Source organism: Polistes canadensis, unplaced genomic scaffold, assembly GCF_001313835.1.
Source record: "Polistes canadensis isolate GaletaPanama2010 unplaced genomic scaffold, ASM131383v1 scaffold_203, whole genome shotgun sequence".
In the NCBI taxonomy this organism is placed as follows: Eukaryota; Metazoa; Arthropoda; class Insecta; order Hymenoptera; family Vespidae; genus Polistes; species Polistes canadensis.
Genome location: NW_014569750.1, coordinates 201,097 through 228,498, shown reverse-complemented (window position 1 = coordinate 228,498; position 27,402 = coordinate 201,097). Strand labels below are relative to the sequence as shown.

The window sequence follows — 27,402 nt, the reverse complement described above, 5'->3', positions numbered from 1 at the left end:
ATGCGAGAGTGATATCGGTATTAAATCGATTAGTATAAAAACTCTGTCAGTATTTGTATTAAAATATGAATATGTATCTTCTGTGAATATATAATTCTGATGCGCAACCCTAATGCAATCCTGTGCCATTTATTGAAAATAATCTAACAAAGATGTTGAAAAATATTCAACTAATATGAATACATTAAACTTATTATTAAATGATTATTTTTTCACATGTTTTTTAAAGTAATATCGATCGATCGTGTCAATGGATGAATATAAATTAGGCTAAATTTTTCTAAATTTCTTCATGATGATTAATCACCTAATAAAATTCCATTCTCTCGATGGAATTATTTTGATTTCGGTTTTGTACACCTCTATCATTCCAATTAGAACATCGGTCATCGTTAGTCGCGATTTATGACTCCGTTGAATCGAGAAATATAATAAAGGTCATTAGTTAACACAGCTCTCCATCGAAATAGCTCTTTTTGCGATTGAGGGATGGGAAAACGTATGAATGTATATGCACAAAACGCTTCGTTTATGCGGGCTCGCCAGAATTTCAACGCTTTTATATACTCTCGCGTATTAATACGGGCACGTCCAACGAACGTTTAATGACGCACACCTATACCTTTACATATATACCTTTACGCATATAATATGTACATATAAATAAAGTTGCATTAATCGACATTGTAAATAGTTAATATGATTACATATTCTCTAAACGCGAATATGACTCTTTTTTCATTCGAGACAAAAAGAAGCAGAAAAAAAACAACCAAATATTCTAATAACCGCCTTTGCCACATTTTCTTTTCGCGTCTCGCGACACAGATTTTTTTTTCTGTCGACTACTATTTGAATTAAATATTATATTTATATTTATATCTTAAAAAGAGAATTTTTTTAATTTATTCTCAAACGTGTCCTAATTTATTACTAATTTGAATTATACTTTTATTTTTTTCGCACGAACTTTCTCTTTTCGCAAATGTCACATTGTAGCATAATTATATTAATTGCAATTATTAATTCAAGCAAGTTGAATGAAATGCACAAATGTGGAAGCAGTTATATGTATCTTTCTTGAAAAACTAGTCAAGAGTTTCGTAACTATCCTAACCAATCTCACGAACTTCACGAAATTGGTTAATGATTTCACCATGCTTTAGTTGAAAAATTGAAACGATTAATTTCATAAATTATTATTATTATTATTATGTTACTATCTAATATTCCAACACTATCAGTTGGTCAATTTATTACATAAATAAATGCATAAAAATAAATACGTAAAATTCTATTTCGGATAGGAGAATTAAAAAGAAGTAAAAAAAGTAATAGACGAAAATAAAATGGAAGAATTTGAGGATAGGGAAAATTTCGCTAAAGCTGGTTCACGACTTTTCTATATGCGCATAATGCAATCGGATTTTCCTGACCTCTTCTACGTAATAGCCGATGATGATCTCGTAGGATCAAGACCTTGTACGATTGCTGAAAGAATAAGCGAAAATATTATACTTGAAGAGACCCAACCAACAGTTTCTTTCTCTCTCTTTCATTCTTTCTCGTAGTAACGATAAGATAACACAAGTTTGCAAACAAAAGTGAGACAGACAAGTTGACTGACGTCGTTATATATCGGTACTTGCGTTTCTACGTTGCTAGAATACCACGCGACAACCTTGAACGATGTTTAGAGAATACAAAAATCACTTAGAAAGTAACAAAAAAACAGAAAAAAAGAGAGAGAGAGAGAGAAAGAATAAATGCAAATGCTGTGTTTTATATTCTTTATCGGATCATTGACTACGTTTTCGAATTATTTTATAGGCAAAACTAGTTGATAAGAATGAAATCTTCTTTTATTGCATTATCGTTGTACCGAAAAATCGATATTGATATTCCGATGATTCGAAAAAGAAAAATAAATGAAAAATTCAAAGTTTCGAAAGAGAGAGAGAGAGAGAGAGCTGTAGCAGAAATTCTCACACGGCAAGAAGGCCTTTCACTCGTCAGAAAACTCGTTATTGCACTCATAGTATTCACGCATAATTTCCCATCATGAGTATGATACATACTCATATACTCGTGTTCGTATTTTTGTATTCGTGTTTGCGTTCGCGCCTTTTCTGCACTATGTCGCCTGGGTTTCGCATGGATTTCTTCAGAAAAATATGCACATTTATGCACTCATATGCACGCGTCCGTTTAACAACTCTCAATTTGATTACTCTCTCTTTCTCTCACCTGTTGATAATGTTACTAGTAGTGGTAATGATCCGAATGCTTATGTTTGTTGCTATTGCTAGCGTGTAAACGTTCTTATGAAAAGTGTCTGCTTTTATAACGTGCATATTATTACGCAAATATAATATGTAAAAAAAGATAAGGTAAGCGTGCGAAATAAAATACATGCACAAACGCATATGTATAATATTTATTATACCTACGCACGTTACGCGTAAGAAACTAATACAAATGCATTTTACGTGTTCCGTGTAGATATATTATTTATAATAAAATGACATTATATATATTTCCGCATGATTTTGAAAGATCACGAATATACGAGGATAACCTTTTTATTCTTAAATAAAAATGGGAATGCGCATTATATTAAACGATGAAAAAAATTATTCTCACGCGATCAAGATTAATAATCTTTTATTCTTTTACATATCTCCTATATTATCTCCTGCGTCAAATAATAATTACGTACGATAAATAGATATGATTACCATAGATCATTATCATTTTATAAACGCTGTTGATATGCCAATTATATGTGTACCACTGCTCGCCTCTTCCCGTTCGCACAAAATTATATTTTTTATCTTTGAAAATATCATAAACGATATAGAATATAGCGATAATAAAGGAAGAAAAAGTGAGATAGAAAATGTATAAAAAGGAATTATGATATATAGACCGGGATTGGTGCAAAGCCTACGATTATCTTGGAGAAAATGAGCGTTCGAAATAGGTGAGTATAAGAGTGGGAAAGGGAAAGAGTGTGAGAGAGAGAGAGAGATAGAAAAGGTGGCCGATGCACGCGTGGGCGTGCGCATAGTCGTCGGTGCAACGATATGCGCGGTGCGTGATGGATATAAACGCGAAGTGTCGAGGAGATTAGAAGGTGGAAGAGCCACCGATCGTTCTACAACCAACAACTTGCAATGGAGGAGGGTGGGTGGGAGGATGGGGGGTTGGATAGGTCGAAGAAGAGAGGTCCAGTGACGTCACGCACAACCTTGAGCACCGACCTCGGACAACGAGTTGTCTGGCTTTATCTATGTATATGTATAAACATATATACATATATATATATATATATGTGTATATGCATGTAGAACAATTTTCCATTGGTGCATTTCACGCTATTCGTACCTGCTGCGCGTCATACTACGTATGCAGATATAGTTTGTCACGTGCACGTTTCATTTTTCTTTCTTCTCATTTTACCTTTTTATTTATTTATACGTAATTTTCATATTTTTCTTTTTCCCCCACACTCAATTCCAAATTCATACTTTTAAACGTTTATATTTAAGTGATGATCAAACACGAAATTTGTATGGTTCATTTAATGGGGATAAGTAATGCATTATCTTGTATAAAAATAATAAATTGTTCAATGCAAAGATATGCGTTTGCTCGTTCGAACGTATCTAGGTAATACGCCGAGCAAAGTTGTATCTATATGCATGTATTATACGTATCAAGAAAGAGAAAAAGAAATAAATAAAGAAAGAGAGAGAGAGGGAGAGAGAAAATGATATAAGAGAAGAAGGGGTTTAAGACGCAATTGCAAAACGTATCGCGAAGGAGAATGATAGTGTTTAGATCGTCGGAAAAGCAGCTGTCGTTATAGAAATAATAGATTTATCGTTAGGAAATTTGAGAAAAGAAAAGGAAAGGAAAAAAATACAGAATGGAGAATAGAGAGTGAATCTAATAAAGCTGATGCGAGCTACGTAGAGAGTGAAAGAGAGGGGGAGTGAGAAAGACAGAGAGAGAGAGAGAGAGAGAGAGAAAATTTCTGCGTGCATCGGTCACCCAATACACGCTTTAACAAATGAGATAGAAAAAGAATGAAACAAAGAAGATAAGGCGAATACTTTTTATTTTTCTTAGTCTCGAAGAAATGTCTGTCTGTCTGGTCGGATCGTCATCATTCTCCATTCTCGTGTCACCTTCACGAATTTTAAGATTGGCGTAGGTTGTGTCCGAGTCTAATTGTAGTATCCGTCGGCCATTTAAAACAGCTTTTTTATAATACTTGCGCAGACAAATCCTATTTCTTGTTCTCTCTTTTTTACACTCTTTTACACTCTTTTATTTATTTTTTTTTCTCTGTCTATGTCTCAGATCTCTTCTGCGTTTCATTTTTCGAATATATATGTTTGCTGAAATGACTCGACGATTTAATCGGTTCTTTTCGGAACTATTATCTTGGCGAATATATTTTAACAATTTTTTTCCCAATCAAAAAATTATTCATATTTTATGTATTACATTTATTCTCGTTTTAATCGCAATCGTCGTTTTTATTTTCAATCTGTACGGGGAGAAATATACATTTTAAAAAAGATGGTATCATTATATAAATGTTAATTCGATGAATATTATCCAGCAGAAGTTTTTTCGTATAACGGGAATGTGTGTTTCTCCTATAATATATGAATTTATAAAAGGCGATTAATTAAAGTGTGAAATTGACATTTTTGATTCGTTGATTAAATACCGATAAACAAACACGACTAACACACACACACACACACACACAGAGAACATTGGTTTTTGAAAGCATAAAAAGGAATAAGAACGAATATCTACGATCATTGCTGTAGATAAAAAGAAAGCAGATCTTAAAAACTGACTCAATTTCGATCCCTTATTTTTTATTTTAGTGTTAATAATTGGTTTCACATGTGAAACGTCTGAGAAAGAAAGAGAAATCCTGACATTAGAAGAGACACGAATAGAGGATAAAATAAAAGAAGGAAATGTTAATAAAGGTTCTCTCATTCTCACCCTCTTTCATCGACACGCTATAAAGCGCGCGCACATTCGCGCCAATATGATGCGCAAGTTTTGTGCGATCGCGTACCTATCTCCGGGGAAATTAGTAGGGATATCTAAAAGTCTAGTACAGAGAGAGAGAGAGAGAGAGAGAGAGAGAAAAAGAGAGAGCGGGGCGTATATTGGTACGCGTTGCCAATATAAAGTAATTTTCTTCTCTGCTTAACACGCCCGCCCTCCCGTACGAGATGATGCCAATGTGACAACGAACTATTCTTTCCTCCCGACAAACAGAAAAAAAAAAGTCGAATTAAAAAAATATACCTATACATATATGTGTATATATATATATATATATATATATATAATAAAATGAACGAAATGTACAAAAGAAAAAGAATTAACGCGATAAAGCAAACATTGCAACGTGTATTTATTGCAATGTAATGCATAAATCAGTTTCATTTTTTCTCGTGTTAATATATTATAATCACATACGACGAATTTTATTTTATCACATTTACTTTTTCTTTTTACCTAGTATATATATAAAAGAAGAGAAACACGAAAAATGTAGTAGGAGAGAAAATAAAAATAAGAAGAAGAAGAAGATGAAGATGAAGAAAATGAAACGCCCCAAGAGTGATTAAAATTGCACTTTGATCGACTTTGCTAACCGAAGTGCTATCTCCGCAATGCTATGAATGCGGTTTAACAAATTTTTCTCTTCGAATATGATACATATATATGAATAATTATTAACGAGTAAGAACAAAAGAGATGGAATAGTCACGAGAAATAATAATTGGTTTCTTTTTGTAACAACAAAATTAATAAATAAAAAGAATGAGCAAATGTGTGTGAGGAGGAGGATAAAAAGAATTATAAAAGGAAGGAAGGAAGGAAAGGAAGAAGAGTCCTCGAAATTCCGCAGACAGACTGCATAATAAAGGCGTGCAATGATACCCTGTTGCTTTATCTCTTTCTATCTCTCTCTCTCTCTCTCTCTCTCCCTCCCTGCGTTCTTTTTCGTTGCAAAAAAAAAAAAGAAAAACCCCTCCCTCTCGTCACAACTTTTGTATTCGCAAACGATCCGTTCTACCCGACTTTATTCAAAACTCTGTATGCACGAACAAGAGAAAGAGAGGAAAAGAGAGATAGATATGAGACGAGTTCTTCGAAATCTCTTTCGGTAAACCGCGCAGCATCAACGAGAGGAATCTTTTTTGACGGTTTGAAGAAATCATTTCTCGTACGTTCTCTTATTACTATTTTTATTCAATTTGGTATCCCTGAGAAAATAAAAAATGACCGTAAGATCGATAACATCTTTTCCACGATTATCATAATATGTATATATATATATATATATATGAAATAAATTCCTAATAATATATTCCTGCGATAAATATCGAATTCGAAATGATTCTTATCGTTCTTACATATATATATATATACACATATATTCTTATATACACGAGTATTCAAAATTCTCCCTGCCACGTTCTCGAACAACGAAAATAGAAATCAAGCAGTCTCTTGGAAACCTCGAAAATCGCAAACATACCGAGTCTTCGTTGATCTTTCTCTTGAAACATACAAAAGAGAGAGAGAGAGAGAGAGAGAGAGAGAGAGAGAGTAAAAAGAAAAGAACAAATTTAACGATAGAGGATTACACTCGTATCTTTCTCTCTCTCTCTCTCTTTCTTTCTTATTTTATCTTATACGTTAACCATATGTAAATTACGATTTTGCGCATTAACCTTTCGCGTGGTTAGACAAAGTATCAACAAAACGGAGAACCACTGACCGACTCTAATCGGCTTGAGCGACCAGTGACGTCAACCATTGCTCTGTATATGCATACGTCTCGCAATGATTGCGAGAGATGACAAGAGAGAGAGAAAGAGAGAGAGAGAAAAGAGTATCGTTGCACTCGTGCGCGGTTACACGAGTACATTTATTATCTACACCTTTTTCTAACAGAATAATGTGCCCGTAATTATGAAAATCCAAATTTAAAAACAATTATATCAATTATTTCTAAATTAAATGAATTCAATATAATTTTTACAATATTGTCAAAAATAAATACCTTAGATAGTGTTTATTATTTCAATATTATATAGAGAATTCACTAAGTGTTCGAATGTAATATACTTTATTCAGTAATACTTTATTCAGTCTCCAATAATACGTATATAATTTTAATTTATATGGCTCTATATATATACACGCATCTATGCACTCATATATACTTCTTCTTCTTCTTCTTCTTTATATACATACGTAAAAGCACACACACATTTATATATTTCATCTTCATCTTCTTCTTGAAAATATGTGAATGCACGCAAACACTTAAAACTTATACTTCTTTAAACATATCTGTGTTAGCACATACCCCTCTTATTCTCCTCGTCTTCTTTAATATGTGTAAACACACACACACGACATATACTTTTCTCTTTCTCTCTCTCTCTCTCTCTCTCTCTCTCTCTCTTGGGAGAAACGGTACGTGGTACAGAATTACCGAGGAGCGTTCCATCTCGATGCAAAATCGAGTCGAGTTGCAAGTTTTGCCATCTATATACATGGCTGCGAATACTTTGCCCGACACGTGACTCTCTTCTCTCACTTTGTACACGCATACAAAGATAATTTGAGGGAAGGGAGGGTAGGAGAGAAAGAAAGAGAGAAACAGACACACGCATGCGTAATAAGCGCAGATGCACGGGCGAGTATGAAGAGAGAGAAGATGAAATTTTTTGGCACTGATGCGAATCGAAATATACGCACTGTCACTTTAATCGCGAGATAGTTAATGATTGAATCATTTATTTTTGTTTTCCTTTTCATACAAATTTGAAAAATCAGACCATGCGACTCTCTGCTGTCAATAAAAATCGTCCTCCTTGTATATAAGCACCGTGATTATTAAAATAAAATGAATGTTAAGAAAATGATGGTGTCCTACTGCATTCATGTATTTAAAAATGCAATTTAATTGACCGTCCGAAAAATATATATTTCCTAAAAATAAATGAAATAATAATGAAACAAAATGAACACGCACGAATGATGTTCGTTAAAAATAAACTATCCGGTTTGGTAGTAATAGTAATACTAGTAATAGTCGTCAACTAATGTAAGTCGGCGAGTATCAAGGGTCGATGTCTTTCTATGAGAACAGGAAATTGGATAAACGATGAGCGTCACGAGTCATCTTCGCCTTCATCTTCGCCTTCATCTTCGCCTTCATCTTCGTTCTATTCGTAGTTGTTTGTATAATAATAGTAGTAGTAGTATAGTAGTAGTAATAATAATAATAATAATAATAGTAGCATTGGTCATTATTATTGTCATCGTCGTGCGTTTAGTCGTCGCGTAGATTCTTCTTAATCACGCGTTTTCAAACTCATCGTCGTCTGCCGCGAAAAACGTGAGCTTTGTTTAACCATAGCTATAAAAATAGTAATCCTAGATATAATACATAATTTAATAAAATTTGTTGGAAAGAATAAAATGGGACGAATGAGATAAAGGGAGCGTGAACAAATTTGCTACTTATTCTCTAAGCTCTCTTTCTCCCTCTCTCTCTCTCTCTCTCTCGTTTAGTTTTCCAAGCTTTCATTTTGGTGCTTCGAACTATTAATACGTAGCAAGATAATATATTTAGACGTTTCGCGTTCATCGTGGCTTGGTTCTCAACATCGTCGCTTAGTTTGTGTGTTTCAACCTTCTATTCGGAAAATCTGGCCTGCCGTTTGGCCAAGATACAAGGCTCCACACACAAATAATAAATAAAATCATACGATCGAAAGATTTGTCTCTCTTTTTTTTTTGGTTTTCTACCCAAAAAATAAAATTTCTACTTTCTTATTTAACTGAAATATATAATAATTATTATTAGAGGAGCGTGTTATATATCTATGCATGATAAATAATTTCTTTCCGTATCTACTATCTTTTCTCTGTACTTGTACTTAACTTCTTTATCAAAGGGGTAGCAAACCGTATAATAAATATTATTATTATTATTATAAATAATAAATTATCAGGTAAAAGAGAGTGGATTGTCGAGAAAATAATGTATCGTCGTGGGGGATATATAATAGCTCTTCAAAGGAAACACTAATCGAACCTCGACGAATTCATTATCGTCGCTCATTAACGCGCACCAACGCTCGTCATCGGCACTTTTTGCCTATTAGCTTTCTCCACCCCTACGTCGAAATTGATTCGCCTAGCGCGCTCTTTAATAACAACGTTCGAAAGGGATGCAAAAGAAAGGGGAAAAAACAAAAAACAAAAACCAAAGAAAAGAAAAAACATAAAGAAGAAACATAAAAAGGAAGAAGAAGAAGAAGGAGGAGGAGGTGGAGGAGGAGGAGGAGAAGAAAAAAGGAAAACGAACGAAGGTACCGAGCAAAAGCTTTTTTCGAGAGCAAATCTGTGTGCATGTGAGTGTCAAGTGTGTGGGTGTCAGAGAGAGAGAGAGAGAGAAGAGGGTCTCCTATTAAGACAATTCTCTCTTTTTCCATCATAGCAACCCAGACGAACGAAGGATCTTTTTTCGAAAAAGTTGTTCACTCGTTCGCTCATTTACGCCTCTTGCATGAAACAGAACCGTGAAATTATAATACATCGATCGGATATAAACGCGTTGCTACGTTAATGTGACGAATAATCAATCGTGCGCATTAACGAAAGACCGAACGATAGATAGTTTATCTTTCGTGCATTCTGTCTACACAATTAAACGAACAATACAAGTTAACAATGTGTTATTATAATCCGGACCTTTGGACCAAGAGGAAAAAAGAAAAATTATTACAAATATCGATTCTTTCTTTAAAAAACCAGAGTTCATAGACATTGTTAATATTGTTATGAGATAATGTTAGTTAGAATTATCATCACCCCATTGTCGTATTTCTTTTTATCTTTCATTTGGGGTCCTCTTGATTATAACGTTCTAAATTAACGCGTTACTCGTTAGATTATTATTTCAATGAAATTATTATAAAATTACGTCTAATATATTGTTCGAACGAAATTAAAACGCGTAAAGATGTTACTAGAAGATCTATTGAAATAATCGTCTATTACCTGACGTCATCTTCAAATAAATTCGGCAAAGTATTAAAATATATTTTGCTAGCTGTGCTTAACTTTCTTTCTCCTCCTCCTCCTCCTTTTCAACTTACCTGAAACAGAAAGAAAAATAGTCAAGATAAGTCGTGGTATAAAATTTACTCGATATGAAAACAAAAAAAGAAACAAATATCGTAAATTAAACGAAATGATTTCGTACATATCACTATCATTCTAAATAGTATTTGTTTTCGTCGTTATCGTAGTTTTAGGTTTTCTGTATTTTACAAAAATCGTTTGAAACATTGTAGAGCATTCTCGGTGTGCAAATAAAACGACAAGTATATAACGCATGCCAGGTATATACATACACATAAATGAAAAAAGGGGTAAAATATATGTGTATGCGTGTATCTGTATAAAGGTAGAGAATACGCGAATACTCTCGTTTCCTATTGCATTTAGCTAAATTAAATGAAATTCAAGCGCTCACCGAAATTAAATAAGTTAATTATAAATATTCTACGTTGTTTAGTTACCGGCTTTATAAAACTGTGTAAAAAGAGATACAAGAATAGGAAGAAGGATAAAGAGAGAGAAATAAATCGGAGGAATAATTACGAGGGATTATATTTTTTTGTTGTCTTTTATATTAAAAACAAGTATTATATATTATCTATACGAGAGAAAAAATATTTTGGCTTCGTTGATGAAATCAACGTGAACGGAAAGGGAGAAAAAATAGAAAAGAAAAAAAAAGGAAAAAGGGAAAAACGCGAATCCGTTTCTCGCATCGTTCGGGAATGTTGCCAGTCGTGGAAGAGTAGGTAAGAACGCCCTTTAGTTTTTCAATTGACAATAAGAGAAAAAGAAAAGAAAATAAAAAGCCGTCTTTTCGATTAGCCAGTCCACTTCTAACGGGCCACTTCTGTTGCTGAATCCGGATAAGAAGATACTTAAACGGAAAAGAAGAGAATGTTATCGGGCGATAATTTTCTTCGAGGCTTTCTCGTTTCTTTCCTACTCACGAAAATTCGCTTTGGATCGTACCCAATTGGCCCAAGATCCCTATGCTAGTGTTGAAGGAAGGTACTACTGGCTCTACCTAACACTCAGATTCAAGTTTCATGACTTTTGCCAGGAAACGAACGAGTGCCACGTTTCTATTACTTACTTTATGCATCTTTTCTCTTTCACTCACAAATGAAAAACTTATTTAATCGCGGAATCGCGAGAACAATTTTCCAAACATTTTTACATCGTCATTTCCTTAATTGTCTATCTTACATTAATCATTTGTATTTTTTCAAAATACAAAACGCGTTTGTCTTACTTCGAAAAAAGAGAGAGAGAGAGAGAGAGAGAGAAAGAATTTCTCCTGAAAGAATGGTGAAAGAACGCGTAACGGTTAGAAATAGAACCAGAGAAGGAATATAAAAGGGATGGGAAAGGGCGGATTGGGGAAAGGGATTTTCCTTGGCGTAGTATATTATCACAGCATTCCCAGACGAAATGCAACAAGTTGCCCATTCGAGCCGAGTACCTTCTCCTTCCCTCTCGTTGACGTGCTTCCTACATCCCTTACCCCTTACACGCTACCCCTATCTACCTATCTCGTTTTACGTACACGCTCGCCGTGAAAACGTATTCTCTTCTGTGATACACGCCTAAGCGTGACAAAAACATGGAATACATCAAAGTATTTTATATATATATATATATATAAGAGACATGTGTGCACGCGTGATATAAAATAAAAAAAAAAAGAAATAACGCAAAGATTTATCGAGTGCATAAATTCGTAGAAGAAAATGTTAAATACATTTTTTCTATCGTTTATAAATATAGATGTCACATTTATCGATGATAATATCACACGTTTCTTTTTTCTAACATTTGTTAATTTATATTTAAAAAAATATATTTATCATATACATATGTGTGCATATATGTACATCCAGCGAGAACTATACTCGTGGACTCGGGACGCATATATGCGCTCGTTCATCAATAGTTCCGCCAACCTGTCTCGTGCTTGAGATTTATTTTTTTTTTTTCTTCTTCTTCTTCTTTTATTCAATTAACACACGATTCGCATTAACAAAAAAAAAAACATATTCCGTCCGTGTGCCGTTAACGCGGATTGCTTCCGCCGGTAATATTCAACACACAAAGGATTAATTAAATACATTGCCACTTATACGCGCTTGACTATTATTTATACTATGTTTTACATATGCACACAGGCTCGGTATGTAAATTATTCTTATCTAAACGTGCATATAAGTTTAAAACAACAACAATAAAAAAAGACGCACAAATTTTTTCAAACGGTTGAACAACGAGATTAAAATAACGATACATATATATATATGTCTGTACCGTGTGGTTAAAAATACTAAACAGAGGGATTGTTATATAAATAAAAACTACGGAAATATGATCAAAAATGAATCGTAATGTTGAATTATTTGGAAATATTCTCCTCGTATATTTGATACGGAAAGATCATTTTGTAATGGATTACTATAGATTGATGATTACATAAATGAGAAAGGAGAAAATAAATTGAAGAATTAAAGAGGACGTCACACACACGTAGCCGTAGCGACGAAGCCATGTCCGTTTCATCGGAAAGAGGCCAATCAGGAGATGATAAGAAAAAGAAGAAGAAGAAGAAGGTTTGGAGGAAGGGGAGACGAAAAGAAGTAAAAACAAAAAAAAGTAAAGAGAAAAAAAAAAGCACGAGAAGATCGTATTCGGTGGTGATAAAACACGATGGTATTCGCTTGGAGAAATAAAATACGCACACGAGGAAAGGATAGGATATTCTCTTGGTTTGATCACGGGACGTGGCAACGGTGGTCAGAACGATAACCCCTGTGAAGACTCGAGAACGATAAAGAGCCGGTTATCTGCAAGCTGCTTATCTCTCTCCCTCTTTTTTTTATTCCCCTCCTATGATACATGCAAGTATGTATATAACTATAGAAGCATCGCGACAAGCACACAACCTGTCTGTCAATCCGTATTTCAAATTCATTCTTCAATTATTTTATTCCCGAATAATAATAAAATAAGTTTAATCATTTTTTTTTTTGTGAAAAGCGAGAGAGTAGAAAGAGGGGATGAATTAATATAATTAAATATATTTATGTATTATTCTAATGCGTAAACTCTCCCCGTATTTGTGTATTTTGTGTGTATTCTTTAGTATTAACCAAATCAAAAATAAGTAAAAGAAAAAATGAGAGAGAGAAAAAGAAATAAGATGCAGGATAAATAAAGCAGAAACATGTGTTAAGCGTAGGTAAAAGTTCCATCCGTATGTTGTTAATGATCGAGATCATTTTTTTGTTCTTCTCACAAAAACCTATTTTAATTAACTTCTCGTAGCGAGTAACATTTTTCCATTACCTCATCGCAAACGCGTGCACATAACGTCCAATCATTTTCCGATTACCAATACAACGATACTCGTAATAGTTCAAATGAGACAGATAGAATGAGAGAGGAGGAGAGAGAGAGAGAGAGAGAGAGAGAAAAGGTCGTTGATGACGATCGATAACGTTCGAGTAAAATCAATAGAATTCTGCATTAATTAATAAGCACGAGTACAGCGTAATCATATTCCTATTTCTCTCTCTCTAACTAATTTTCTCTCTGTCTGATACTCGATTTAATATTTCTGCGATTACGATAGTACTTGATCGCAACGCGTTAATAACGAGCGTCTTATAAAATGATTTTCATATTGCAAAAGGAATATTAATCTGGTTAATATCGATCGTCTCTCTATAAAATCATGTTGTCCTATTGCAAAATCTTGTTTATATCGATCGTTCGCGCGTGAAAAAAAGTAATCGTACGAGTTGAAAAATAATAGATCACCGATAAGAAAACATTAAATATTTCTAAATCGGAATATATTTTTTATTTTGTATACGACTGATATATGAACAGAGAGCGAGAGAGAGAGAGTAAAATGACTTCACATTATTATTTGCGTAACCAAACGATGTTTACAATTAAAAGTATCTATCTTTTTAAGAAATGTGACGTTTCAATCAAGTTATGACTAAGGAGAGAGTATGTATACGTATACATTTTTAATGAATGAAGAAAAATAACAATTGCAATAACAACAACAACAACGTGATTAAATATATATGTAGAGTATCATATGTGATCTCATCGCCTTTGCTAAAACATAGTTACACGCCCGCGAGAAACGTAGAGAATCGCGGTTACGTATAATATATTTTCTTTCCTCTTACTTTTTCTATTTTCATTTATTTTTCATACTATATACGTGTAAAACGTCTGCGTTAATAGTTTACGACACGTTCTACAACGCGCGAGTATTTATTTAATTAATTAATTAATTTATATTTCAATCCTTTCGTGTCAAACAGCGTTAATATTTCTATCCTAACGAGAGTAAATAAATACTATACTATACATACGTGTATGTGTATTTATAATTTTAGAAAAATGATGGAGAAAAAGAGACAAATAATAGATAGACGGAAATATAATACAATGAAAAAGTCATAAAAGAAATATGATTTGAGAAAATATAATATGTACATTGATAACAACCAACTGAGATCTACTAATTGTAAGAGGTGAATCGACTTTATCTGATAACAACAACTTCTAGATATGTACTACTTATATTATACGTATCACACTTTTGACGACTTATAATCACAATCGAACGTTCCAGTAATGATGCGAACTTCAGAAGAAGAAAAAATGCAACTTTGTATAAAATACGTTCTTCTTTTCAATTCTAAAGATCAAAATGTAGGAGGAAGATAGTTTATGGGGGGAAAAAGATATTATATAATATCGTATATATATATATATATATATATATATATATATTGTTTTATTTGAATACCTCTTTCTGCAGTAGATACATATAAGTGCAAAGAACAAAAAAAGGTTCTCATTACCTTAATCGATCCACCATAAAAGATTCGAAGAAAAAGAGAGAGAGAGAGAGAGAGGAAGATGGAGAGAGAGAGCCAATAATTCCGTGAAAGGTAGAAGAGTGGGAGAGAGAGAAAGGGAGGACACGTTTAAGGGCCATCGAACGGGAAAGAACCGGGTTCTCATTTGATCTGAAACGAGAGGTCCATGGGGGCCAGTGACCTCGTTGAAACAAGGTACAAGGTCGTGAGAGAGGCTCAGCAAGCAAACCAGCGAATGAGCGAATGAACGAACGAGTGTACCATCGGCAACAGAATCACCAACACCATGAACAGCACGTGTGTGTGTAGCGTGTTGGACGTACTAACGACGATGACGTCCTTGGAATTTTGGCCCTTGACGCGATTTACATTCGACTCGTAAAACTTGACCACCGAAGGTCGTATGAATGTTTCTTCGAATTTTTAATGGACTTTAAATAGGAAAACACATATCTTTTTCCTATATTTCTTCTATTATTTTTCTATTTTCTTTTTTTATCCTCTCAATCGTCCCTTCACCCCCGCTTCCCTTTTCTTTTCGTACGCAGAAATAATAGAAATTTTCATCTGAGAACGTTATATTTTATTCCACGTGTATAACTAATTTATTATCACTTAATATTTTTTATATCCGAGAATAAAATAATAAATAGTATAGAATATAAATTTATATGTATATAAAATGTTAAATTTATTGCCTAGTTTTGATATGCGTAAATTTGAATTTAATTACTTTGTAAAATCCTATATTAACTAACGATTATTTTCAAGATTATGTATTAGGCTTGATGACTAACAAAAACGAAATATAATAAGTAAAAAAACGAATCTAAAAAGGGAGAAGAAAAATGATTGGGCAGTATGATTGGCATTCAAAATTTGTATTGAAAAATTGATCCGATATTAATATACAATCTTGTGCCTATTATTATAAATACTAACCAAAAATTTTGATTTGTTCGGACCAAATATTCTCTTATAGAAAGAACATTTATTTGACAAAAGACTGATGACAAAATTTGGTCGAAATATTGAACAAATAAAAAGAAATAATTTGTATAATCTTTATAATTTACTGTTTTCTCATTGTATCTGCGTCGTGAGCAATAAGCAACGTCAAACAAAACGCGGTGATAAAGCGCCCGGTAACACCGCGTGATAAACTTCTTTCTCTCTCTCTCTTTCGTACACAAAAGTGTCACTAAAATTTGAAAATGAGTTACAGAAGATAATGATTGCGTGCGTTGTTCGTTCGTTCGTTCGTTCGTTGCTTCTTATTCTTCTCAACATCCATCCAGCCACATTGGGAACATTTGTTCGTTTCTCGTATCCACGATCTAATCAATTTTTGTCCTATCGTTTTGCAAGAAAGAATAACGACGAGCAACCGATAAACTTCCGAATGAAAAATTCACCAAAGATTATCTTCGATGCGTGATAACGTATGATAACGTTGTTGGTAACCTCGCGAATGAATACAACAACTCGATACTTGAAAAAAAGATAGAACAAATCTTTGATTGGATTCTTTTTTTTTTTTTTTCATTTTCTTTCGAGCAGCACGTAATTGTCATCATTTAAGAAAAACCATTCTCTATCTTTTATATTACATATTGTGTAGAATAGTCAACGTGCGTTTATCGTAAAACACTCGTAAATGTGTGTAATAAAACGTGGGCCACTCTTCATGACGTTTATATATATATAAAGATTATAAATATAAATTTATAAGAGAGTTGCATATTATATACCTGCATATTCGACATTGAAAATATTATTTTAAGAATAATATTTCCAATAACTCGGCATACTTGTTCTTCTTCTTCATTTGTATATAGAACGTTGAATTGCATCGAGTCTTATCGGTGTAGACACGAATAAAATGAAATCAATCGTTACTTTTTATCTAGTCGTAATTACGACTTTAACTCGAAGAAAAGAAAAAAAAATCGAGGAATGTTTTATTTTTAGTATTGCAAAGGTTGAAGATCCCGCGATAAGAATACGTACTCGTTAATTTATTTAAACGAAAGGATAAAACTCGAGGAGGTTTTCGTCGTTCGATTGAAATCAAGCTGGGTATTTATTAACAAAACTGTCAATTCGTTAAAATGGAAATCCTAAAAATTCACGATCCCCATTCGCGTTATGCAACATACGCATACAAAAGCTCGATATCTCCAAGTTAAAGCGCCCGAGAATCATAAATCTCGTTACGTCACGTAACGATAATATTCAGGGTGGAACGGGCAAACGAGTTTCTCGTGAATCAACGCGTTAAACGCACGTGACTATTATTTATTTCTCAAAATAAAATTATGGCAAAAAATAGAAATATTATTATTGTTAAGAGAATTAACGCGCTACGAGAGAAAAAAGGGAAAAAAAAACAAGAGCGTTTTCATATTTTATCAAATTTTTAGATATATCTCGATAAATTCGTGCTTTAACGTATTTTAACAAGCTCGAAGGTCGAGTCGAATTCAACTCGATATCGATATCTATGACTCGATAAGAAAATAAAAAGAAAAAAAAAAGAAGGACACGAATTTCGACCAAATCGAAAAAAGAACAAATTTTACACACACACAACAGAAAATTCATTCGACATCTTCTCGTCTTATCCAACGTCATTTCGCAGCAGTTTATTTTTTCTAACATACGTAGGGTACTATAGCGAACTTGGAAGACATACATACTTGGTAACTCGTGAAAAAAGAAGAATAAAAAAAGTAAAGAAAAAAAGGATAACGAAATGCGTCAGGGTTGCGCATTGCATTTACTCGAAAAAGAAAAAAGATAGAAATATACGTCGTCGCATAAGTAGTATAGCAGGCACAAAAGATTATAATGCGCATAATCTAGTTCCTAATGCGAGCACACGCACACGCATACGAGGAGTGTGAAAAGAGCTCGACGGATAACCGTGAATGATATTTTGAGAAACGACGAAGATCTACGCGAAGACTCAACGACAACTTCCGTTAAGTTACACCAGAGAATGATATATATAAAAAAAATGTTTGCTACGTTACTCGCACTGGAAATAAATTGATTTTTTTCTATTTCTTAAAATAGGTTATAAGTATTTCGAATAAATCACGAAATTATTAGGATTCCCAACACGACTGAAGTATTTCGAATAAATGATAGATCTGAAATTTTAACAAACATTTTCATCCCTCTCCTTCTTTTTATATTCTCATTTATTGAATATTTTGTTGTTTCCTATTGTAAACTAAATAAAGTAGAGATATCTTACACAATGGCTGTCCAAGGATAAGATGATGATAAAAAAGATAAAGCATAGGAATGAAAGGGAAAGAGAGTGGGGCCACGATCGAGTTCGTTTGAATTCGAAATGGAATAAATTTTCATCGCAAGGGGTCACAAACGGGTAGCAATATATCTTTCAATTTTGAGAGACGAGAGAGAGCAAGAGAAAGAGATGATGGAAACAACAAGAGGAAACTTGTAGTACATCGTACTCCAGCAAGAAGAAAACAGAGTCATCGACGTATGACATATGAGACGAGACAAAAGAAATGCTCCTTTTTACATACAAATTATTTCTATATTTAAATTGTCCAGTCTCCGTGTGTTTGTGTGCATACGTTTTATCGTTAAAGTTAAAAATTAAATCAAATGAATATAGTATAGAATATAATCGGTAGAATTATTGAAAGATAGAAAATAAATTCGATGCTTTGAGTTAAATGACCTGCAATTGCAATCGAAAAAAATAAGTAAATATCTGTACTCATCGTAATATTATAAACACCCGTTATAAATCGAAAGCCGCCACAATGTGGCATAAATGTTCGTTCGACACAACGCACATTCGACCTTACCACCTCCACAAAATACGATCTACGAGCTAACTCACTGCTCCCACCGAATAAAATGGCTCGCAATGTGCTCGTCGTTTATTTTTAGAACACATTCGACCTCTCTCTCTCTCTCTTTAACTCACTCCTTCCCCATACTTGCTCGTATCGTACTCGAAAATAGCCTGCAAGGTGGCAAGCACGCCGAAAAGAAGTTGCAAAACCTCAACTGCTACCTCTACTACTACTACACTTATACAATTTATTCTTATTGTTTATATTTTCTTTTGCCAATTTACAATAAGTAAACAATATCTGGATTTTTTCTTCTTTTTCTCTACTACGGTCCAACCCTTTAACGCAAATTTCATTTTATTCGAAAACCGTGCAAAACATTTGATTTTATTTTATCCGTTAATATTTGAGAAGTACGAAATGTTGATAAAGATATTTGATTAAAAATTATGCAAATATATATTAAAAGTGGACAAGTTTTTTCTTTATTAAATCGTGCAGAAAGGAGAAAATTTCTTCATATAGTCTAGGATATTTTTAATAAACGAAATGTTAAAGAAATTATTTGCTTAAATTATACCGCGATGTATATTAAAATAGTCATAATTTTTTGTCAATATTTTTTCAATCGTGCATAAAAAGATCATGTATTTTTTTTTTTTCTTTGTTTTTGCATCCGCGAATATTTTTAGGCATACGAAATATCGCCGAAATGATTCGATTAAATAATCTACAGATATATTCTATTAAAAGAATCACTTTCTTTTTCTGTATAATAATAATGACGTCTTTTTTTTGTTCACATTGCTCAAGTTTTATATCAGCATATATTTACATTAAAATAAGACGGTGCTCGAGTTAATTCGAGTGTGCACGTTTCTATACGGGTCTTCTTCTTATTCGCTCGAGTTAACTGTGCGAGTGTAAGTTTTAAGGGTTTAATAAATAAAAGAAAGTAATGAAGAGTGATTTTTTTTGTCTTCTTCTTCTTCTTCTTCTTCTTCTTCTTCTTTAAATACTTCTATTAGCGTAAATAATATATCAGGAGAACGTAATTATTGCGCAAGCTGTGATGTAGTGATAATTTTCGATTACGCATGCACGAATGCCGCCGACAAGGAGGGAATCGTTCAAAGAAGAATCGTTATACTCCTCACGGATCATAGGTTATCCTTATAACTGTTAGCCAAAGGCGCAATAGACAACGTTCTTTCTCTCTTTTATGCTCGCGTATCTACACAGATAAATATTTAAATATATATATATATATATATATATATATATATGTACATACGCATACAATTACTTATCGGACTTCATTAAACATACTATACACGTACCACCCGTGCTTCGATGATTATGATCCGGAAAGAGAGAAAGAAAAGACATCGTGCAAAAAGTTAACGAGAGAAAAAGATGGAAAATTTCTATTCTATCTTATTTTCTCGTAACGTTGTCTCATTGTCAGTGTAAACGTTACCAACCTTATCTAACTGCGATAGTCTATTACTAAACTATGGAAAATACAGAAACTGCGTTATTGCAATAGAGTTATACATATAGATAGACATTAAATATATGACAATTATTAAGATTGTCTTGTTGATTAAATGAATATAACAAACTTTAAGAAATACAATATTATTTATCCTGAGATTACTTTATCCAAACTCGACATTACACCTTTTTTAATTATAACTTCGAGTAAAAAAAGAAGAAAAAAAAAACGTGCAAATATAAAATTCCCACGAGATGTGGGTAACGTTTGAAAATGTTAGCGGTTGGCTCGGTGATCTTTCGTGCGTTCGATAATCTTACATAACGTTCAACAAATCGAACTTCGTATTTCGTTATCGCACATAACGTTAGAGAGAAGAATGGAACCGGTTTGGTTGGTTAACGTGAGCTCATTTAGACAAATTATTTCTACAAAAATGTTACTAAATGAAGTGAAATATTTCACGTGGATAGTTGATCGTAGTTTGGTTATAACAGTAGATGGCCAGTTAAATCTAATCGCAAGTAAAGTTACGTTTTTTGATATTACGCGAGTGGATTGATAGAAAGTGAGAGTGAGAAAGAGATAATGCTAAGTTTAGAAGCCGTGCCCCTCTTGGTTTCTTGACGTCCTCGGCACCTTCTTTACGCCACTTGTTGGATAACAAAACTCGTCGTCGCGTTTTATACACGGGAGCCACGAAACCAACACGCGAGAATAATCGAATCGAATCGAACAAATCTCGAATGATGTTGGGGATACGAGTTGATTCGTAAAAGAGCGCGTAAAACTAGTGCCACGTCTCATGATTTTCAATGATAATTCTTCGATGACGAAAGTTCAACAACGAAATGAAATTCAAAGCGATCTTTCGATAGCCATTCGATTTCAGAAGACGGAAAAAAAAAGAAATAAAAAAAAAAAAAGAAGCAGAATGAAACTACCTTATAAATCTTCGGAGTAGAATTATTGTAATTCATCTTATCGTATCGCGTAATTTACATATTATAAAAATTCTGTACGATCATATATGGGCGACCTTATGGCTATCATGATTTATCATCCTACTACGTTATAAATGTTATTTCCAAATTATATTCCTTCCTTTACAACGTGACATTTGCAAAACTTTTTTTTTATTCTTTTCATTTCTTTTTTTACTTCCCTTTTATTGAAATATGATATAATATATATATATATATATATACATATTTCTGTTTTAAAAAATTGTAAGAATTGATCTAATAATTTAAAGATTTTTATAGAGATAGATAAATCTTTTTTTTTTGTATGTATTATACACATACGTATATGTAGTTCGCGAAGATAGAATACTATTATCCAAGTCGTGCTGTGTTCGGTAACACAATCATATGTTTTCAACTGTGCTATGCTAGAAACGGAACAGCTCTTCCCTCGGGCATCGGTTCCTAATTAGAATAAAAGCCTTCCTACGTGGAAAACAGTAGTCTGACAGAGCGATTAAAGTAACAAGTTCATAAGTCTATGACTTCGAAACGTTCAACGAAAGGATTTTTATTACATTATATCTATATTCTATAGAAATAGAGATTTCGTAAAAGGAATTTTATTAAACGTAACGTAACATATCCTATATTCCTTCCATTCATTTTAAATCAATATAAATAATATTAGATGATAAAGTGTAAATAAACGTTTTTCGCACGCGTAAAGATCATTTTTTTTTTCAAACGTTGCATCCTACGTAAGCAAACATTTAAGAAAAATATTGATAAAGAGATACACAGAAAAAATACATTTTAATCTATGACAAATATGTTAAAAACTTGTAGAGAAAACAAAAATGTTTATTACATTATATAAATACCCCCACCTAGAAAAATCTCTTAATCATATTTGTATAGCTTACCCGTTAGAAATAAATTTTAATCTAAACCTATATATATATATATATATATATAATAAATAAGATATTACACATATTTGAAGTTGAAAATAATTCCTTGATATAATTTCTTTCTGTAACATCTTGTGCAGATTCTCTCCTTGAATGGCTCGCAGGCTTGACTTTGACCCTAAAGAGGCGAGCAAGTTGAGTCGAGTTAACACAGTGGTAGGAGCACAAGATCGTTGATTACTACCGAAGTAAACGAACACGAAACGAAGATAAAGAAGAAGATGAAGTGTAGAGTAATACAACGCAAGAAGGAAAGGGAAGAACACTGACTGATGGACAATGAGAGAAATAGAAATATATCTAAAGAAAAGGACAGAGATATGCACGTGCCAGGAAACTCGACGAGGAAGAAGAAGACAAAACGAAGAAGCTACTTGCTACTCTTCACATATATATATATAGGTATATATAGGTATATATATCCACTACTTACATACGCAACATGTTCTCCATGTGAGTAGGTAGAAAACTCTAATTATATGTATAAAAGTATAGATATGTGTGTGTGTGCATGTTCGAATGTGTGTTTGTACAATTGCGACGTAAGCACAGTGGTGGTATCAACCGTGCCCCCCTCATCGTGCACGATTATTGGTTAAACCAATGTTTCTTATTCTCCCTCTCCTTTACTCTCTTTTTCCTCACCCTCTCTCTCTCTCTGTCCCCCCTCATTTCCCCCTTTTTCCTCTCTCTCCTCTCTCTCCTCTCTTTGCCACTCTACTCGGTCGTTCTTGAACATTCGCACATACTACGCACCAGAATTGACAACGAACGACGACACAGCAGGCAGACTTGTACAGTCTTCGCCAACAGAGTAGTAGTCGACTTCTTTCTTCTTCCCATCTCTTCTTTCTTGGCATTGGTTAAAGAGAGATAAAGAGAGAAACTATATGTAAGTATGTAAGTATGTAAGAGTAAAGTAAAGTAAAGTAAGTAAGTAAGTGTCTCTTGTTGCGGCTATAATAATGGCTGCATTCGAAGTTTAACCCTTCATAGTATTATCCCATCTGAGCTTTGAAATCGAATAACGCGTCGTATCGATACTTTTTCTTCTTCTTCTTCTTGTTTTTTTTTCTCCCAATGCGATCCACACATATTGTTCTATAATATCTCTTTGATAACGCTGATAAGATTTCATCAACTCTATCTTGAAATTAATCTTTTAAGTCAATCTGCTGTTTTATTTGAGACCATTTTTTTTCTGGTCTCTCAATTTTCTCATTTAATTTGTATTTTAAAATGTATAATATATATTCGTAAAAAACGATATACCCCTGCTATACATGATATTTTCTCTATCCTTTTTATTTATTTTGTCAGATGATAATGAAATAAAGGAAGTGAGAAAAAAAAAATAGATAGAGAAATTTTACTTTTTAATTGGTCATTAACCGACTGTCTCGCGACGTCACTCCTCGTAAAACGTCTAAGAACGATCTAACAATTTTTTCATTACGTAACGTTCCTTCTGTCCAATTTTCGATATTTCCAATTGCTTTTTTTTCTTTACCGTTCTAATACAATTCTACTCGAAATAATTTAAACATGGTGATTTCTCGAGATAATAAATGAACGTAATTGATATCGAAAAATAATTGAAAAATAAAGAAAATCATATAATAAATCTATCGAAATGTTTGTAACTAAATTGTATAGGATAATGATTGAAGTTTCGCAATGGATTTCATTCAAAGGGTTAAACAAGATCGAGGAGAGAAAAAAAAAGGAAAAAAGAAAGAAAAAAAGATGACTCGCAAGTATTGAAGAGACGATCTTTCCTCACACGCGTTAGAGATCCAATCGATACGCGTGAATAGACGTTACCGATTACATGCCTCTCAGCTTTTAGTATCTCGTAGCTGCTATTACATACTATAATATACTGCTAACGTTGATTTACGTAGCCTGGATAAGTGTTTACAAGCTCGTTATTATCCCTTAGAATCGATCGACCGAATCTAAACCGTGAATCGATGACAGTGCGTTAGTTAGTTACCTTATGTACTTACGTATCTATATATATATATATATATATTTATATATAATATATCGTATATCTGTGTACATATGTGTATACTTATGCGAGAAATGTACGAGAAGAAAAAAAATAGAAAACGAAGGCGGAAGTATGTAATAGCTCTTCTTCTTCTTCTTCTTCTTCTTCTATTATCTCTGTCTCTCTTCCACTTTTTCTCTCTTTCTCGTTCATTCTACAAAGAGGTGTCGTTATTCAACAGGTGCAAAGATTATTTCGTGCTATGCGCATGTCCTACGTTCTGTCCCGAGTAAGTAGTAGGTATAACGAATATTCCTTAAAATCGTGCACCACTATTAACTACATTTTTTCTTTGAAAAAAAAATAAAAAACGTCGTGGTAAAGTACATTGATACGTATGTAATGTTTAAACCAATACATATCTATTTAAATAATCTGAAATATAAAGAGAAGTGTATTAGATTATTAAAATAATTGTTAAATAATTGATAGAAGTATCTATTATTGTCTAAAATCTCGGAAGATATATTCGGAGCACCGTCCTCTTCGAATTTCTCCTTCAGACTGGACCTTTTTGTAAATTAATCTAAGAAAATGTATATTGTAGTTTAAAATTACTGTTTTTAAGTTCCACGTACTGTCCTCTTTGGAATACACTGTAAGATTGGTTCGTTATCATCTACGAAAGTTATTTTAAATGTCTTCTATTTATACTTGTTTAAATTACTTTCCTAAGACTACATGTACATATATGTATAATGAAAAACACTCTTTGAAAGCTCATATAAACAACATTGAATAAAAACACTTTCATAGAAGACAATGACTCAGTTGAACGGTGGATTTCTACTAGGACGGTGCGCCGAACATATACTCAGTGCTTCTAAATTACAATACACATTTTTTTTCGATTAATTAACAATCATTGAAAATATATAAGAAATGCTGTAATGTATTTTAGTAATATTTTGTGATTGTTAAACTAAAGTATATTCGTTATAGTGATATGTGTTCGAGGATAAAATGTTCATCTAATGGAAAATGTGATTTCGAAATTATTTCTTTTATTCAATGCACGTTAGTAATTATATTTTAACGATAAAATTCAATATATGTGAAATAATTAATATAATCAAAATAATGGATATAAAATAAAGTATTGCAGACGTTCTTGAAAGAAAAAAAGCAATCGTCGGACACTTTAGTAACGCGTATTTCTTTTTGAGAGACATGAAAAACGATAACGACGATAGGCATAAACGATAAATAACCGTACCGCGAACATTTCAATATCAATATCTAAATCGTATTTGCACAGTTGTACTCGTGGTACCTACGCAGAACACACCTCAAACGAGATCCCACGATCTCGCTTTTCATTGGTCGCCAGAGAAAAAAACCGTCTTCCGTATATCACGATTAATAAGATAACTATTATCTTTTTATTTCTTTTGTCAATATTCAAACTAAAGCTCTCTCAACGTGATAAGAAAAAAAACAATATGACATTTTTGATTCATAGATTTCTTCGGTTTTATCTATACTTCTTCTTTTTTGCTTCTATCTTTTTAATGCAACTTCTCAACTCGATGAATTTGCTATTGAAATGAAATATAGAATAAAAAGAAAAAACAAATATTTAACGAATAATTACATTATAAAGATCTTCTCTCTTCCATTCTCTTCTCGAATTAAAAATTCAATCTTAAAATTAACATTTAAAATCGAGCAAAACATTTTTGGAGGAATTATTGAATGATTAGAAATGTTCGATGGTTTTTTTTTTCTAATTTCCCTTTCTTTCTTTCTTTCAGGTAGAATTGAATGTTAGGAATGACGATTCGTAATTGCGGCCACGTGTTACAAGTGGTTGGTAATAGCAAAGATGTTATCGTTCGCATTTAAATCTTTCTATTTCGGTGCACCGCGTGTCGTAACCAAAATGAAACATTAGATGACATTAGAAGAAAAAGATAATCTTCTTGTCGGTGGCGTCCACCTTGCGTCATTCTCAGGTTTTTTTTTCTTTTTATTACCTTTAAGAAGGCCGTACGAGAAAAAAGAAGACGAATTAGAAACGTTCAACATTTTACGCGCAATATACACGACCAATACATACCATATATATGTATTCGAGTTATCGTTACTACTTTTATGCAACCAAAACGTGATCTGTTCTAACGTTAATACCAATTTCATTCTCGGTATTCTTTTATTGATTATTTTTCTTCGTCAATTTTAACTCTACTTTTTCGAAAAAGTTCAAATAACACGTCTAAAAGAAAATGTACGAAACTTTGATAAATTTTAATCGAAAAGAAATAAGATTTCAATATAATAAACGCGAAATACAAAAGTAGACGTCGCAAATGATATATACACTCGATAATTCAAGGTAATTTTGATCACCATTACGAGAATAAATTACTGTAGTACTATCCACGACTTACGTCGGACTATAATTATCTAACAAAATTTAATCGTGAGAAATAACACATATATAACGTAGAGATATAATATATTATATTATTTCTTTACATATATTCTTTGTGACAGTAATTTTTGGACGATAGAATCAATCCACACTATCGTAATAATCGATACGTATGTATATCAAATGTTTCTAAGAGATAAATGTAAAAAAATAAAAACAAAAGTAATTGTAAGAAAGAAAAAAGAAAAAAAAATGAAACTGTCGCGACGTTACAGTCTCTATCATCGATTCGATTTCGATCTCTTTAAAAATCCAAGGTCTCTGTCGGGTCTGATTATTTATCGATGACAAAAAAAAAAAAGAAAAAAGATGTAAAGGAAAAAATTAAAAAGACAAGTGGACATGATTAACAATTAATCACGGGATAACTATCGTATATCTGTATTATTATTATTATTATTGCATTTTATATCATTTCGATGAATTTCCTATTTGACCATTTATCGATGCGATTAAATACGAAATTAATAAAACATCTAAATGGTATTCACGCATATAGACGAAGATGCAAACTTCCAGTTCAACTTGGATGTTC

General features: G+C 32.8%; 1 protein-coding gene and 1 long non-coding RNA gene across 4 annotated transcripts in view; one reads left to right on the top strand and one right to left on the bottom strand.

Annotated features, from left to right (window-relative positions):
* The window catches only part of LOC106789772 (forkhead box protein O-like), an 89,725-nt gene that overhangs the window by 56,422 nt on the left and 5,901 nt on the right, over window positions 1-27,402 (bottom strand). The gene's annotated exons all lie outside the window — the stretch shown is intronic.
* LOC106789773 lies at window positions 23,030-27,168 on the top strand. Its single transcript, XR_001382030.1, has 2 exons — window positions 23,030-23,269; window positions 26,188-27,168. It is a non-coding gene; the product is annotated as an uncharacterized LOC106789773 (long non-coding RNA).